Below are 15,679 nucleotides of genomic sequence, written 5' to 3' on the forward strand. Positions count from 1 at the left end.
GACTTAGCGACCCCATGGACTGCAGCCTACCAGGCTCCTCCATCCATGGGGTTTTCCAGGCAAGAGTACTGGAGTGGGGTGCCATTGCCTTCTCCAAAATAATTTCCATTTATGTAAAATTTTGCCTGAAGGCTATTTTCCTAGGTAGTTGGTTAGTGGGGATATTACTGATAATGAGAATAATGAAATGAAGACACTCAAATACTCAACAGATTTGTCCAATTCTTTTAATTTCTCTGATGTTCACATAGAAAAAATATTTTATTTCCCTTGGAAGCATTAAGAAAAGGGATCCAAACTGTTGTAACATGGAAGTTTAAATACATGTATTCAGACTGTGATAATCACAAATGCTTGCACAAAATAGATTCTTTATTATATAAAATATTTTATTCCCTTAAACTTTAATTTTTAAAGACTATTTAAAGCAAAAAGAAATAAGGACTAAGGCTCATAAGTTAATTCATATAGAACACAACATTTAAAAGCCAACTCTCCTACAGTTATTTTTTTTGTGTGTATAATTATTTTACACTTTGTTCATGCTTATTTATCAAGGTACTTATAAATGTGATCATCACTGAAGTTCTATCATATCAGGGTTTTCAAAATATTAAAACAGTGATTAAGAAGGTGAAATGAAAGATTTAAGGAAAAGGCATATAATTATATCAAAGAATTCAGAAAAAATAAGCCTTATCAAAATTTATTTGTAATAAAAGGAACATTTTTAGTTACAAAATTTGAAAAATTTTAAACTATTTAAGGTAATGGTCAAACATACAAATAAATCTAAGTCTGTCATCATGTTTATAGCTATTTTAGAAATATTTCCCAAAAGAACTAGAATAGAATTACATTCTCTATCATTATTTCACTTTAATTTTATAGGTTGTATGTGTGGTATGAAAGAGTAGCAGACCCTGGCTAATTTCAATAAATCTAGAAAATGAAACATAATATAAAATTAGGTGAAAAATGTCATTTCTTATGTAGGACAGGGAAATCTTGGAGAATCTAGAAATCACTAGAAATAAAATAGTTAAAGCAACATTGTTCAGCATAAAAATAATATTCAGAAATCAGAACACTTTATAATCATAATTAAATAATATTTTTTAAAAACCTCAAAAAAGCTAAAATTAGAAGATACACATAAGTTTAGCTACTAAATGATGTCTAAGACTTTTCTAAAGACAGTTATAAAATTATAACAAAGTATTAAAAAGATCTCAAAAACTAGATAAACATACTATGTTCATGGACAAAACTATTCAAAATGTAAATATTCTAATTATAAAAAAATCATTAATTTAAAAATTCTCATTTAGAATACTAGTGATATGTTCGTAGTATTTGATTAACTAATTTGCATGCAGAGGAACAATCTGTACAAATGTCAAGAATAGCCAAAGAAATATGGGTGAAATAAAGGTAGCAAGACTTATAAGTATATGTTAAGGATCAGAGGAGAAGTTCTCTTCAGAGAAAGAGAGGGATGCTGATATAATGAGTTCCCATGGGGTGAAAAAAGCAGCAAGTGAAAGCACTTCTTCCTCATATCTCAGAACAAGTGAGGAGTTTTCGAGTCAACCACTTAGAGAGCTGAACACGTGTTCTTTCAGATTTGGGGATCGTAGAGCCTGGTGTCTGGTTACCGTCTGGAGAAGGGTAAAGAAGAAAAGCTGTGGTTGAAACAGTTTTCTGATAATGAGTGATGTTGAGCATCTTTTCATGTGTTTGTTAGCCATCTGTATGTCTTCTTTGGAGAAATGTCTATTTAGTTCTTTGGCCCATTTTTTGATTGGGTCATTTATTTTTCTGGAGTTGAGCTGTAGGAGTTGCTTGTATATTTTTGAGATTAGTTGTTTGTCAGTTGCTTCATTTGCTATTATTTTCTCCCATTCTGAAGGCTGTCTTTTCACCTTGCTAATAGTTTCCTTTGATGTGCAGAAGCTTTTAAGGTTAATTAGGTCCCATTTGTTTATTTTTGCTTTTATTTCCAATATTCTGGGAGGTGGGTCATAGAGGATCCTGCTGTGATGTATGTCAGAGAGTGTTTTGCCTATGTTCTCCTCTAGGAGTTTTATAGTTTCTGGTCTTACGTTGAGATCTTTAATCCATTTTGAGTTTATAAATGCAAATCAAAACCACTATGAGGTACCATTTCACACCAGTCAGAATGGCTGCAATCCAAAGGTCTACAAATAATAAATGCTGGAAAGGGTGTGGAGAAAAGGGAACCCTCTTACACTGTTGGTGGGAATGCAAACTAGTACAGCCACTATGGAGAACAGTGTGGAGATTCCTTAAAAAACTGGAAATAGAACTGCCTTATGATCCAGCAACCCCACTGCTGGGCATACACACTGAGGAAACCAGAAGGGAAAGAGACACGTGTACCCCAATGTTCATCGCAGCACTGTTTATAATAGCCAGGACATGGAAGCAACCTAGATGTCCATCAGCAGATGAATGGATAAGAAAGCTGTGGTACATATACACAATGGAGTATTACTCAGCCATTAAAAAGAATACATTTGAATCAGTTCTAATGAGGTGGATGAAACTGGAGCCTATTATACAGAGTGAAGTAAGCCAGAAACAAAAACACCAATACAGTATACTAACGCATATATATGGAATTTAGACAGATGGTAACAATAACCCTGTGAACGAGACAGCAAAAGAGACAGTGATGTATAGAACAGTCTTATGGACTGTGTGGGAGAGGGAGAGGGTGGGAAGATTTGGGAGAATGGCATTGAAACATGTAAAATATCATGTATGAAACAAGATGCCAGTCCAGGTTCAATGCACGATACTGGACGTTTGGGGCTAGTGCACTGGGACGACCCAGAGGGATGGTATGGGGAGTGAGGAGGGAGGAGGGTTCAGGATGGGGAACACATTAATACCTGTGGTGGATTCATTTTGATATTTGGCAGAACTAATACAATTATGTAAAGTTTAAAAATAAAATTAAAAAAAAAAGAAACAGTTTTCTTCGCTGACTGTGTTCAGAGCAAGTTGTGCTTATTAATGGTGGTAAAAGGATGCATGGCCTGTCACTTGAATTTACAGAGGCAGCGGGATTCCAATAAAAGAGCTCATGGGTTCTGTAGGACCCATCAGTAAAGAAAGGAGTTTAAAGCGGTCTTCCAGGCAACAGGTAGCATTTGCTAAGGGGCTTCACCCAGAAGTCACCCCAGGAGAATCTCTAAAAACACAAAAAAGCACACTAATAGACAGTAATAGCAACTATGGGCTTCCCTATGGCTCAGCTGGTAAAGAATCTGCCTGCAATGCTGGATCCCTGGGTTCGAGCCCTGCTTTGGGAAGATTCCCTGGAGAAGGGAAAGGCTACTACCCACTCGTTTTCAGACCTGGAGAATTCCATGGACTGTATAGTCCATGGGGTCACAAAGAGTTGGACAGGACTGAACGACTTTCACTTGCCTCTGAACTGTCCTGAAGGAACAGAGACCATGTTAAATATTATCCATGAAGCAGAATCTTTATTTATTAAAGACTGATTTTTAAGAAGTTTAAGCAAATGGCTCAAATAAATACAAAATGAAGATGTGTCAAAGAAAAAGTAATTGAAAAGGAAACCATTAAGATAGTACTTCCAGTTAAAATAACATTTGAGGACTTGAGGATTGTAGACAATATAATAAATGAATACTAAATAAGCCTGCTTGGTTACTTACAAAACTTATTCATTCCATATGTAACAAAGCTCAGTAATTTGTAGGGCTATCTTTTCTCGCAGAAAGAAAGTGTCTGCATCTCTCTTGGACAAAATTATCCAACTTAATATGTACTAAGTCTGGGACTTTGAAATGAATTGGATAAAGTACATTTCTCTGGATAATCCTCAGGTGGGTCTTTTAAATAGTGAACTCATATGACCTTAAAATGACACATTGCCCACCTTTTAGACTTATTTCCAAGTTTGGGGTAATTTTTCTTAAAGTATGTTCATTTTGAATTCCCTTCACTGTGGTCAGTCCTCAAGGATTAAAAACCCCCCTTTAATGACATCTCCTAACCAAATTCCACTCTCCATGACACACTTTGAAGTCTGAAGCCAATCCCCCAGATGGAGGAAAAGGAGTCTATTTAATCTAAATAATGTTCAAGGCTTTTATGACCACACTGTATTGTACATCTTGGTTACTATATGGAGACTGATAAGGTTATATTGCATTTTGAAAATTTCTTAAGGGAGTAGAACTTATATGTTACAATCAAAACAGAGCAAAACAAAACAAAAGATAAATATGTGAGGTGATAGATGTGTTAAATAACTCAATGGGGGGATTCTTTCACAACATATATGTATATGTATATCAAATCATCATAGTGTGTGTGCACGTGTGCTCAGTCATGTCCGACTCTTTGTGACCCTCATGAACTGCAGCCCACCAGCTCCTCTGTCCGTGGAATTTTCCAGGCAAGAACACTGGGGTGGGTTGCCATTTCCTACTCCAGAGGATCTTCCTGACCCACGAATCAAACCTGTGTCTCCTGCATCTCCTGCATTGTCAGGCAGATTCTTTACCACTGAAATAGTTTGGAAGCCCTCATCATAATGTTCCAGTGTACTTTAAATGTCTTACAATTTCCTTTGTCACCTACACATCAGTAAGACTGAAAAAAATAAAAGAAGACTGTTTTTAAGACTAAGAATGACACAAAATGCTGTGGAATGAGTCATAGATTTTCTAACAGGACATATTTTGAAGTGACAGTGGGAGAAATAATAGGATTGCTTCATGAATGCACCTGAGTTCAGCATTTTATAGAATAGTTATATTTGTAGGAAGGAAAAATTATAAATGATTGCCATTTACAGGAGACTGAGCAAATAAATTGTGCTATAATCCTATAATAAAATAAATTACACAATTAAAATGAATTAACTCTAAATGTGATGCAATATCCTAGACTGAATCCTGGAACAATAAAAAGCATTAATGGGAAAAAAAAAAGGCTAATTTCAAATAAAGCATGAATTTTAGTTAATGGTAATATTCCTAGGTAGGTTTCTTGGTTTTGATAAATATTCTGTGGTGATATAAAATGATAACATTAGGGGAATATGGATAATGGGGTAATGGGAGCTGTGATGATTAATTTCCTGGCTCATCATGACTGAACCACAGTGTGCCCAGGCATGTGGTCAAACATTATGACATTAACATTTGAATTGGTAGACTAAGTAAAGCAGATTGGTCTCTCTGATCTGGATGGGCCTCATTCATTCATTTGAATGCCTAAATAGAACAGAAAGGGTAACACTCCTATGAATGAGGGGGGATACCTCTGCCTGATCTCTTTTGAGCTGAGACATCTATTTTTTTTTTCCATCTTCTAATCTAAACTGAAATATAAGCTCATCCTGGTTCTAGAGACAATGGACTTTTAGACTAAAATAGTGTCAGATGCTTTCTTGGGTCTCTGAGATACCCACTGAATATCACAGGACTTGTCAGTCTCCATTATAGTGTGAGATAACCTCTTATTAAAATAAGTCTCATATGTATGGTATAGATACGCATCTCTCTTCAAGAAGGGAAATGTGGTCACTGTGCTAACCAGGTGGTCCCTAGGTTCCAGCTTCACCAATACCACGCATGTAGCACCCACACCGTGCTGGGCCCCAGAACCCCTCCTCCAGGCCCTGTTCTATCCCCTTTCCCAACCCATCCTTGGAGTCAGCAAGGCCTGCAATGCTCACTTGGAGCTGTATTGTGACACCGGTGGGCTGGGACCCCAGGAAAGACTCTGGTCCTGACCTTACTTGCTTCTCTAATCCCCTCAGCTTGCATTGGAAAGTCAAGAAAAAACGAAAAGAAAAGAAATGTACATATATATATGAGATGGCTGGATGGCATCACTGTCTCGATGGACATGAATCTGAGTGAACTCCGGGAGATGGTGATGGACAGGGAGGCCTGGCGTGCTGCGATTCACGGGGTCGTAAAGATCGGACATGACTGAGCAATTGAACTGAACTGAACTGATGTATGTATTGGGTTTCCCCATGGCTCAGCAGTAAAGAATTCTCCTGCAATGCAGGAGATACAGGTTTTATCCCTTGATCAGATCCTCTGGAGGAGGGCATGGCAACCCACTCCAGTTTTCTTCCTGGGAGAATGCCATGGACAGAGGAACCTAGCAGGCTAGTCCATGGAATTGCAAAGTTGGACATGACTGGGGTGACTAAGCACACACAGACACACACACACACAAATATACATCCACATATTCAGTCAGAATAATGTTTAACATGTAAATCAGTGAACATTGACTCTTCTTCTTTTTCAGCCCCACACACAGGCCCAGTGGCCAACATGTGCAGAGGAAATGACCTCTTGCTGTGTCCACCACAGTCCCTGCTCTGTGGCTGAATCTGCTGCCAACCCTCACTTCTTTCCAGCAAAAACAGAAGCTTACAGTGGCTGTACCACACTGAAGCAGTAATGTGTTTCATATTTCATATCACGCCCACATCCCTTCCTAATATCTCCCCTCTTACAGAGAAAACGGAAACAGTCGTTAAGGGTCAGAGGCGCATGCCTCCCTATGAAATGGGTTCCTACCTCACAATAAGAAAGTGAAGAGATGCTCCTATTAGGAAATATATGCACTAACACATGTGTTTGTATTGTCAGGCTGTATATTGTCACCCTGTTTATTTAACTTATATGCAGAGTACATCATGAGAAATGCTGGACTGGAAGTAACACAAGGTGGAATCAAGATTGCCGGGAGAAATATCAATAACCTCTGATATGCAGTAACCACCCTTATGGCAGAAAGTGAAGAGGAACTCAAAAGCCTCTTGATGAAAGTGAAAGTGGAGAGTGAAAAAGTTGGCTTAAAGCTCAACATTCAGAAAAGGAAGATCATGGCATCCGGTCCCATCACTTCATGGGAAATAAATGGGGAAACAGTGGAAACAGTGTCAGACTTTATTTTTTTGGGCTTCAAAATTACTGCAGATGGTGACTGCAGCCATGAAATTAAAAAACGCTTACTCCTTGGAAGAAAAGTTATGACCAACCTAGATAGCATATTCAAAAGTAGAGACATTACTTTGCCAACAAAGGTTCGTCTATTCAAGGCTATGGTTTTTCCTGTGGTCATGTATGGATGTGAGAGTTGGACTGTGAAGAATGCTGAGCGCCAAAGAATTGATGCTTTTGAACTGTGGTTTTGGAGAAGACTCCTGAGAGTCCCTTGGACTGCAAGGAGATACAACCAGTCCATTCTGAAGGAGATCAGCCCAGGGATTTCTTTGGAAGGACTGATGCTAAAGCTGAAACTCCAGTACTTTGGCCACCTCATGCGAAGAATTGACTCATTGGAAAAGACTCTGATGCTGGGAGGGATTGGGGGCAGGAGGAGAAGGGGACGACAGAGGATGAGATGACTGGATGGCATCACTGAGTCGATGGACTTGAGTCTGAGTGAACTCCGGGAGTTGGTGATGGACAGGGAGGCCTGGCGTGCTGTGATTCATGGGGTCACAAAGAGTCAGACACGACTGAGTGACTGAACTGAACTGAACACATGTGTGCTAGCCAATGTGCTCAAAATCCATGTCCTATAGATCTCACATTATCACATACTAGAATATGTCATTTTGTTTCTCCCTAATTCACTTTGATTTTCCTTTTACTAAAAAAATAAAACTCAGTCACATAAATGGCTGTACCTTTTCCCCTTTCTTACTCTGTAATCCAGGCAGATGTACTCAATATGCACATTAAAAGTGAAGCAGCCCCACATCCCTTTCTATAAAACAGTCAAATGGCTGTTTCAGATAAATTGTTCCTAAAGTGTAACAAAAACCTGTTTGCAGGTCAGAGTCCCCTGAATGTACATTAGCTTTACTTGATTAAACCAGGGAATGTTAATGAACCTATCAATTGTTTTGGTCTTTATACTTTTCTCTTACAAGTAGAGAGAACAGTGAATGGCTTTGTGCTAACTGCCTTATTCAATAGAAGCCCATATTCAAGTGAGAGATGTAGAAAATTTCAAATCCAATTGCTATTAATAAGAATTCATTTTACTCTTATGTCTTTGCCTACTGTGCTAAAGGTTATCTATTGTTTTAATCCCCTTTTTATTTTCTAATTCTCTAGGATTCCCTTTCCTTTTAATCACCTTCCCACTTATTAAAAACTCAAATATATGAAACCATGGCACCTGGGGATTCTTCAGGGAGAAATACTGGAGTGGGTTGCCATGCCCTCCTCCAGGGGATTTTCCCAACCCAGGGATCAAACCCAGGCCTCCTACATTGCAGATGGATTCTTTACCATCTGAGCCATCAAGGAAGCCCATGTGAAGCCATATTACCTTTTTTACTATTTTTTTATTCTAGTCTCCTTAAAAGTCCCACATAATAACATATTTTTATTTGATTTATGAAAATTTTATCCTAAATATTTGCAGCTAGTACTGCCAGTATCTTAACTTTGTTATGTCAGATGGTGCAGCAAATTACAAATGTTTGATTTAGTTACTGCATAGATCAATATAAATAAAGAAAACAGTCAATTTAGTCATGTCTGACTCTTCACGACCCTACGGACTACAGCCTGCCAGGCTCCTCTGTCCATGGGATTCTCCAGGCAAGAATACTGGAGTGGGTTGCCATGTCCTGCTTCAGCATGTATTATGGTAATATGTAATCAAGTCTATGTAAAATCTCGTCCCCTCCTTTGAAGATATACCTATTGAAGACCATTGCTACCATTCCCTCCCCCCAAAAAAGCTGTTTTTGTGCTTTTATTTCAACATCTGCCACCTAGTAAATTGTAATAATTTTATTAAATATTACAGTCCTGAAGCTAGTTTCACTAATAATCTATAGTACATTCTGTTTTGTATCTATTCACATAGACTAATATAAAAAGAATGACATTTCTTCTGCTCATGACCTATTAAGAAAAAAATATAATGCGGTCTGATCTAGTTCATGGTATATGCAGCTAAGTCTCTCCAAAGAGACAATCTCTGGGAGCTCCCTGGTGGTTTCGTGGTTAGGACTCAGTATTTTCACTACCATGGCCTGGGGTCAATCCCTGATCTGGGAGCTAAGATTCTGCAAATTGCCCAGCAGGGCCAAAAAAAAAAAAAAAAAGACAATCCTTGAGGCAAAATTCAAGCTCCCTTGTATGGCCTTGGAGAGCTTTTCTCTAGAGGTCACTCCATGACTAATAGATTCTTTATTAGAATGCACTGCATCAGTTGTTTCAGATCCTACTTTTTGTTTCAAAAAATGGTATCGTTCCGAGCTCCAGAATATTTCTGGCTGATAATTTTTCTTTATTTTCTAACCGTATTTCTGTGTTATTTATCCAAACTCAGAAACTGTGAAGTTTTTCCTTTCATTTCATTTTCATCTCGTTAATACAAGTAGAATGGAAGAAAACAATTTGCTCTTTGGATTGATTTTACTAAAGTGTTGAGCACTGAAGAATTGATGATTTTGAACTGTGGTGTTGGTGAAGACTCTTGAGAGTCCCTTGGATTGCAAGGAGATCCAACCTGTCCATCCTAAAGGAGATCAATCCTGAATATTCATTGGAAGGTCTGATGTTAAAGCTGAAATTCCAATATTTTGGCCACCTGATGCAAAGAACTGACTCATTTGAAAAGACCCTGATGCTGGGAAAGATTGAAGGCAGGAGAAGGGGTGACAGAGGATGAGATGGTTGGATGGCATCACCAACTCAATGGACATGAGTTTGGGTGGGCTCCGGGAGTTGGGTTGGACAGGAAGGCCTGGTGTGCTGCAGCTCATGGAGTCACAAAGAGTTGGACACAACTGAGTGACTGAACTGAACTGACCTGAACAGTAGGAAGGGGAATAATATAATGTTGCCTATTTGAAGAATGATGCCAGAGGAAGCTTGGGGTAAGGATAAAACTTCAAGACAGAATCCTGCCCTACAAACTGCAAACACAGCTAATTGAAATTTTTAGGCATCTGGTAACTAAGTGAAAATTCAATATAACATTTTTGCCTTCAGTTCTTCCTATCCATTTAATAGACTAAGCAAAATGCACCATGCAATCTTGCATAAAGGAAAAAACATAAAAATCATTGACTGAGTTACCCTGTGGATTTGATAAATTATATGTCAGGATTCAATACTAGATGCATTCTCTCTCTATGTCCTTTCCTGGAAACAACCCATGGGGAAAGAAAGAAAAGCAGAAGGGAATTTCGATTCGTTCCCTCTACTTGATTCCCGTCTTTAACTTCTCCACCTCAGCCCCACCCCAAGTTCCTTTCACCTTTTGACTGTTAGGTTAGCTAGATAACTTTCCAATTTCTGAAAATATTTTTAAAAATAGCTTATTTTTGACATGTTATTTCATGTGTCACTTTCTGGCATTTTCAGGTTGTAGGAATGGTTTTGTTCATACAAAACCCAGAACTAACATTTAGATGTTTTGGCCATCAGAGAAATATCATATTCATTTTTATTTTGTATGTATGTATTTCTGGGTGTTTTTCTTTTGAAAAAAAATTTATTTATTTATTTTCTTGTGCAGGGTCTTTGTCGCTGCGTGCACTTTTCTCCAGTTATGGCAAGCAGGGGTTACTCATCGTCGTGGTAGATGGGCTTCTCACTGCGGTGGCTTCTTTTGTTGCAAAGCACCAGCTCTGGACGTGCAAGCTTCAGCAGTTGTGGCAAATGGGCTCAGAAGTTGTCACTCCCAGGCTGCAGAGCACAGGCTCAGTAGTTGGGGAGCACAGGCTTGGTTGCTCCACGATATATTGAATCTTCCCCCATCAGGGATCAAACCCATGTCTTCTGCATTGGCAGGAGAATTCTTTACCATTGAGCCAGCAGGGAGCCCTCTGGGTGCTTTTCTTGATTAGCAATGGTACAGGTCAGGTAACAAATTTGTCACAACTATGATATTAATAGAACATTGAAGGCATTGTTGTAATTTCGGTATTGGGAAACATGTAATTCCCAGCTTCATGCTTATTCCCAGCTGCACAAGTTTTATTCCAAATTCATGGCATCATCGACTCAATGGACATGAGTTTTAGCAAACACCAGTAGATAGTGAAGGACAGGGAAGCCTGGCATGCTGCAGTCCATGGGGTCGCAAAAAGTCCGACACGACCGAGTGACTGAACAGCAACAGCATTACTCCGTCATAATCCATCAAGAATCTGGACAAATGTCTTTTTTTCAGAGCTCCTCTGCAAGAATAGATCCCACTTTAAAACCATTTTCACTATGTTTTTAAGACATAAAAATCTTGTGAAACACATTAGCTTGGAAACAAATGTTCTCTGAATTGTAATGTTAGTCAAAATCCTCTTTCAGAAAAGCAAACACATATTACTTGATAGATTGAAGTATTCTAATACTTTTAATTATTGGTTTATGATTCTTAGTCAAACTCTTACCAATGAAAAGGCTTTTCTATTTAGCTATTGCAGAGGTTTTCTGTATCAACACAGTCTATTTTTACTATGGATTGTGGTATCCCCACCAAGGCTAAATGGACATATTTCCATCTAAGTGGAGTAAGTGAATTATTCCCAAAGGTAAAGAAAGTATTGCCTTTATTTTTATTTATTTTTGTTGTTGTTAATTTATTTACTTTTAATTTGAGGATAATTGTTTTACAATATTGTGTTGGTTTCTGCCATATATCAGCATGAATCAGCCATAGGTCTACATATGGCCTTCCCTCTTGAACCTCCCTCTCACATCCCACACCATCCCACCCCCAGGTGGTCACAGAACACCAGATTTGAGCTCCTTGTATCATATAGCAAATTTCCACTGGTTATCTAATTTTACCTGTGGTGATGTATATGCTTCAATGCTACTCTCCCAATTTGTCCCAGCTTCTCCTTCCCCCTCTGGGTCCACAAGTCAGTTCTCTATATATGCATCCCCACTGCCGCCTTGCAGACAGGTTAATCAGTACCATCTTAAAAGGTGAGAGAGAACACAAAATAAAAAATCAACAAGTAGTGGCTCCTTTCTCTGAGATATTTCTTTAATCCAACAGTGTAATTGACAAATTCTTAGATCCAATTCTGTTACTGGTGTTTCCTGTATCTTTCTTTCGTTCTTCTGAGGCTATTTCTTTACACCTAAAAATGAATCCATACCTTTCTTGAATCATGACACATACTTAGTAGATTCAATGAAGTGTGTCCAATGGCATATTTTTTTTTCTCCGAACTAAATTGCTAACTCTAAAGACAAATAGATGTCCTTTCTCCATTACGTCATTAAAATTATATATGACTTTGAAGTATTTCTTGGAACACTTTCTCCCCTCCCCAGTTAAGAATGATTCATGTAGTATTACACCGAACAGATCTATGAATGCAGCAATCCATTCATTATTCCAAGTCTGTAATTATACTCTAAAAACCCTATACAAATGAAATATTTAATAAAATATACAAATGCAATAAAATGTGAGAAAAGAACTGATGTAAAGTGTTTGAAACAGTCTTATATAGCTTTGTTCTTATGATAACCCCAGTAATTCTCACCTTCATTTCATTTTCCTACTTCTCAAAAGAATCATTAGCTTAGAGGAATTTCTTCCTGTTTGCAGTTTCACAATTTGAGATTTCATATTTTCTCAATATCTTTGTCACTTCACACTGGCAAAACTTCAAAGGAGTAAGGCTGCAGTTTCAACCCATATATGACAATATCTCATTTTTCCCTAATTGTTAGTTTACTAATTAGAATTTTTTGGTACATATATGTATCATTCATGAATTTTCCCTTTGTTCAGAATCTGAAACACACTATATCTAAATGCAGGGCATTTCTTATATTCTAACTTAAATAGCAAGATATATCACTCCACATTTAACATCAATTTAACATGTTTGGTAAAGATCTCTTCTATTACATCCTAGAGGAAAAAAAAAAATGGCACAAAAGATGTTGCTTATTTGGTTCTTTGCCTCCTACCCAGATAACTTCTATTCTTTCAAAAATGCTCCTACAGATACCGTGATTTTCTCACTTGGCATTTTTCTCTAAAAGAAGTTTCACTAAAAAATATGTGCATGTATCTCTGCAGCTCATACATCCATGAGGCCTTAGGTATTTCAGAGAAAATTGGAATGAGGGACAATTGTTTACGATCTCTAGATTGTTATTTAGAAGGGTGCTAAATCATTTCTGTGTGAGAAGTGTGGCTTCCTAGGTGGCAATGGTGGTAAAGAAACCACCTGCCAATGCGGGAGACATAAGAGACAAGGGTTTGATACCTGGGTAGGGAAGATCTCCTGAAGGAAGTTACCAAAACCCACTCCAATAGTCTTGCCTGCAGAATTCCGTGGACAGAGGAGCCTGGTGGGCTATAGCCCATAGGGTCACAAAGAGTCGAATATTACTGAAGCGACTTAGCATGCAAATCAATTACATTACAATGGTGTTTGCATTATGAATGATTTATGATTGGTCTTTGTTATTAATTGATAGCAAAATGATTCTGAGGGTCTGTATCTCTGAGGTTGTTATTATTTTGAAATGATATCATAGTCAAAAGCTTAATTGAAGTGTTTGTATTATATTGAAATAATTGAAGTATTTTAATGGCTACTGCTTCAATTCCAGGTAATTTCCCTGGAAAAATTTCCTGGAAAACCCCAAAGCTACAGACTTTTTTTATATTTTACGCTTTGAGTTTGGTTCTCAAATGTCAAGTTCTTTGTTTGTCATTGGTTCTCTCTTTAGCAATAAATTCTGTACTGCAGATATGATTTGAGTAGATGACCTTCGATTAAGCACTTTCTCTGTTATTCTCACTGAAGTGCCATTATCCTGAAAGCAATATAAAGGTTTTAGTAGCAACTTTTCCCTTGCATGAGATAAAACAGATAATAAAGATTGGCTTTCCCTGGGTACAGGCTGACCAATAGTAGCTTTAAAAGACACAAAATGTGCTCTTCACATGAGTTATCTACTAAATAAAATAGGAATATAAACAGAGGACTCACTTACAACTGTATCAAACACATTCTAATGCAGAAATGAACACTTTAAAAAATCAGCAATACAGCAAATTTATGAAAAACCTAACATTAACACTAATAATATTTTTAGTGGTAGTTTTACTATGGTCAATATTTATTGAACAATTTCTATGACTGTTGCAGTGGGGTAAATATTTTATATACATTGTCTTAAGTTCCACCATAATACCTCTGAGGAGGATTTTATTATTACTCTGGTTGTTTTTACATGAAAAACAGGTTATCTGACTATCTGGCTAGAAATGGTCACAGTTGTGTTTTATTCCTGGATGTGCCTGTCATGTTCAGGCTCCTAGTCACTTTCTCACTCTGCTTTAAGAATAATAAGTTCATCTTGGGACACTTTTACTGATGTTTATCTGAGTTCTTCTCTAGAATATTCTGTTTCATTCACATGTTAGTAGCCATCTTAATATTTATTAGAACTCTTTATATTATGTTATTATATGCATTAGTAGTTTTCTTGTAATTGTGTCTATATTTGACTATGCTACATATGATCCAATGGCATTTTCATGGAATTTTTTTTTCTATAACCAGTGTTGTCAAGGTCACTTAACACATATTGAGTTTTTCTAACAAATTTTAATGCAGTGCTCTAATTTGTTGATAATAAGGAATGTTGTTTTAAAAACACTGTCATGAAATGTAACAGTTGCAACATTCACTAGAAATCCTTGCTAGACAGCTCCCTTTTATGCCTCAAAGGATCCACTCTGGCTCTTCCTCCTTCTCTTTGGCTGGCTGGTCTCCATAGTGAATTTCAGCAAGATTCTTGTACCCTAATGGCTTCCAGTTGTAGCCCATAAGTAAGCAAGCAAGGGGCTTCCCTGGTGGCTCAGTGGTAAAGAATCAGCATGCCAATGCAGGAGACACAGCTTTGATCCCCTGGTCAGGAAGATCCCTTGGAGAAGGAAATGGCAACCCACCCCAGTATTCTTGCCTGGAGAATTCCATGCACAGAGAAGCCTGGTGGGTTACAGTTCATGTGGTCACAAAAGAGCTGGATATGACTTAGTGATTAAACAACAACAACCAGGTAAGAGATTGAGGGAAAGGAAAAGAGTAAGATTACTCTGAGTTTTCTATATTAGACTTTAGTTTTTAGAGCAGTTTTAGGTTCATAACAGATTTGAGCATAAAGTGCAGGGCGTTTCAGCAGATCTCATGGCATCACACAAGTTACCGACTCCCTCACCATCATCAAAGGAAACTGAAGACCTAAGTAAATGAACAAATATTTCATGTTCCTGGAATCAACACCATCACACTGTCAAGATGAAAATGACTGTGTTTTAAATTCCAGGCCCCATGGAGGCAAAACCATGCGTTCTCACATCTCTTCTGCTCCATCCCTCAGCTCCCAGCTCTGTGTTCAGCTGACTAGTGACCTGCATGTGTGATGCTCCTGAAACTGCTGTCTCTTCCCTCCGTGCATCCACAAAACTCAAGGCTCTTTCCTTCTCTTCCCAGGAGATGTTCCCCGTCTACACATTCCTCTCTCAGGAAGCCATCTCTCACATGCACTAGATTAGCAAATGAATTCCCAAAATCAGAGCTGGAAAACAGATTACTTTAGAAAAGTGGTATATCGAATGCTGTAGC

At 37.9% G+C, this 15,679-nt stretch overlaps 1 long non-coding RNA gene across 1 annotated transcript; it reads left to right on the forward strand.

Moving 5' to 3' along the window:
- The first annotated feature begins 2,884 nt into the window (after positions 1-2,884).
- Positions 2,885-7,831, forward strand: LOC132346737 (uncharacterized). Its single transcript, XR_009496654.1, has 3 exons — positions 2,885-3,884; positions 5,831-6,033; positions 6,723-7,831. It is a non-coding gene; the product is annotated as an uncharacterized lncRNA (long non-coding RNA).
- The last annotated feature ends 7,848 nt before the right edge of the window (positions 7,832-15,679 follow it).

Source organism: Bos taurus, chromosome 12, assembly GCF_002263795.3.
Source record: "Bos taurus isolate L1 Dominette 01449 registration number 42190680 breed Hereford chromosome 12, ARS-UCD2.0, whole genome shotgun sequence".
NCBI lineage: Eukaryota > Metazoa > Chordata > Mammalia > Artiodactyla > Bovidae > Bos > Bos taurus.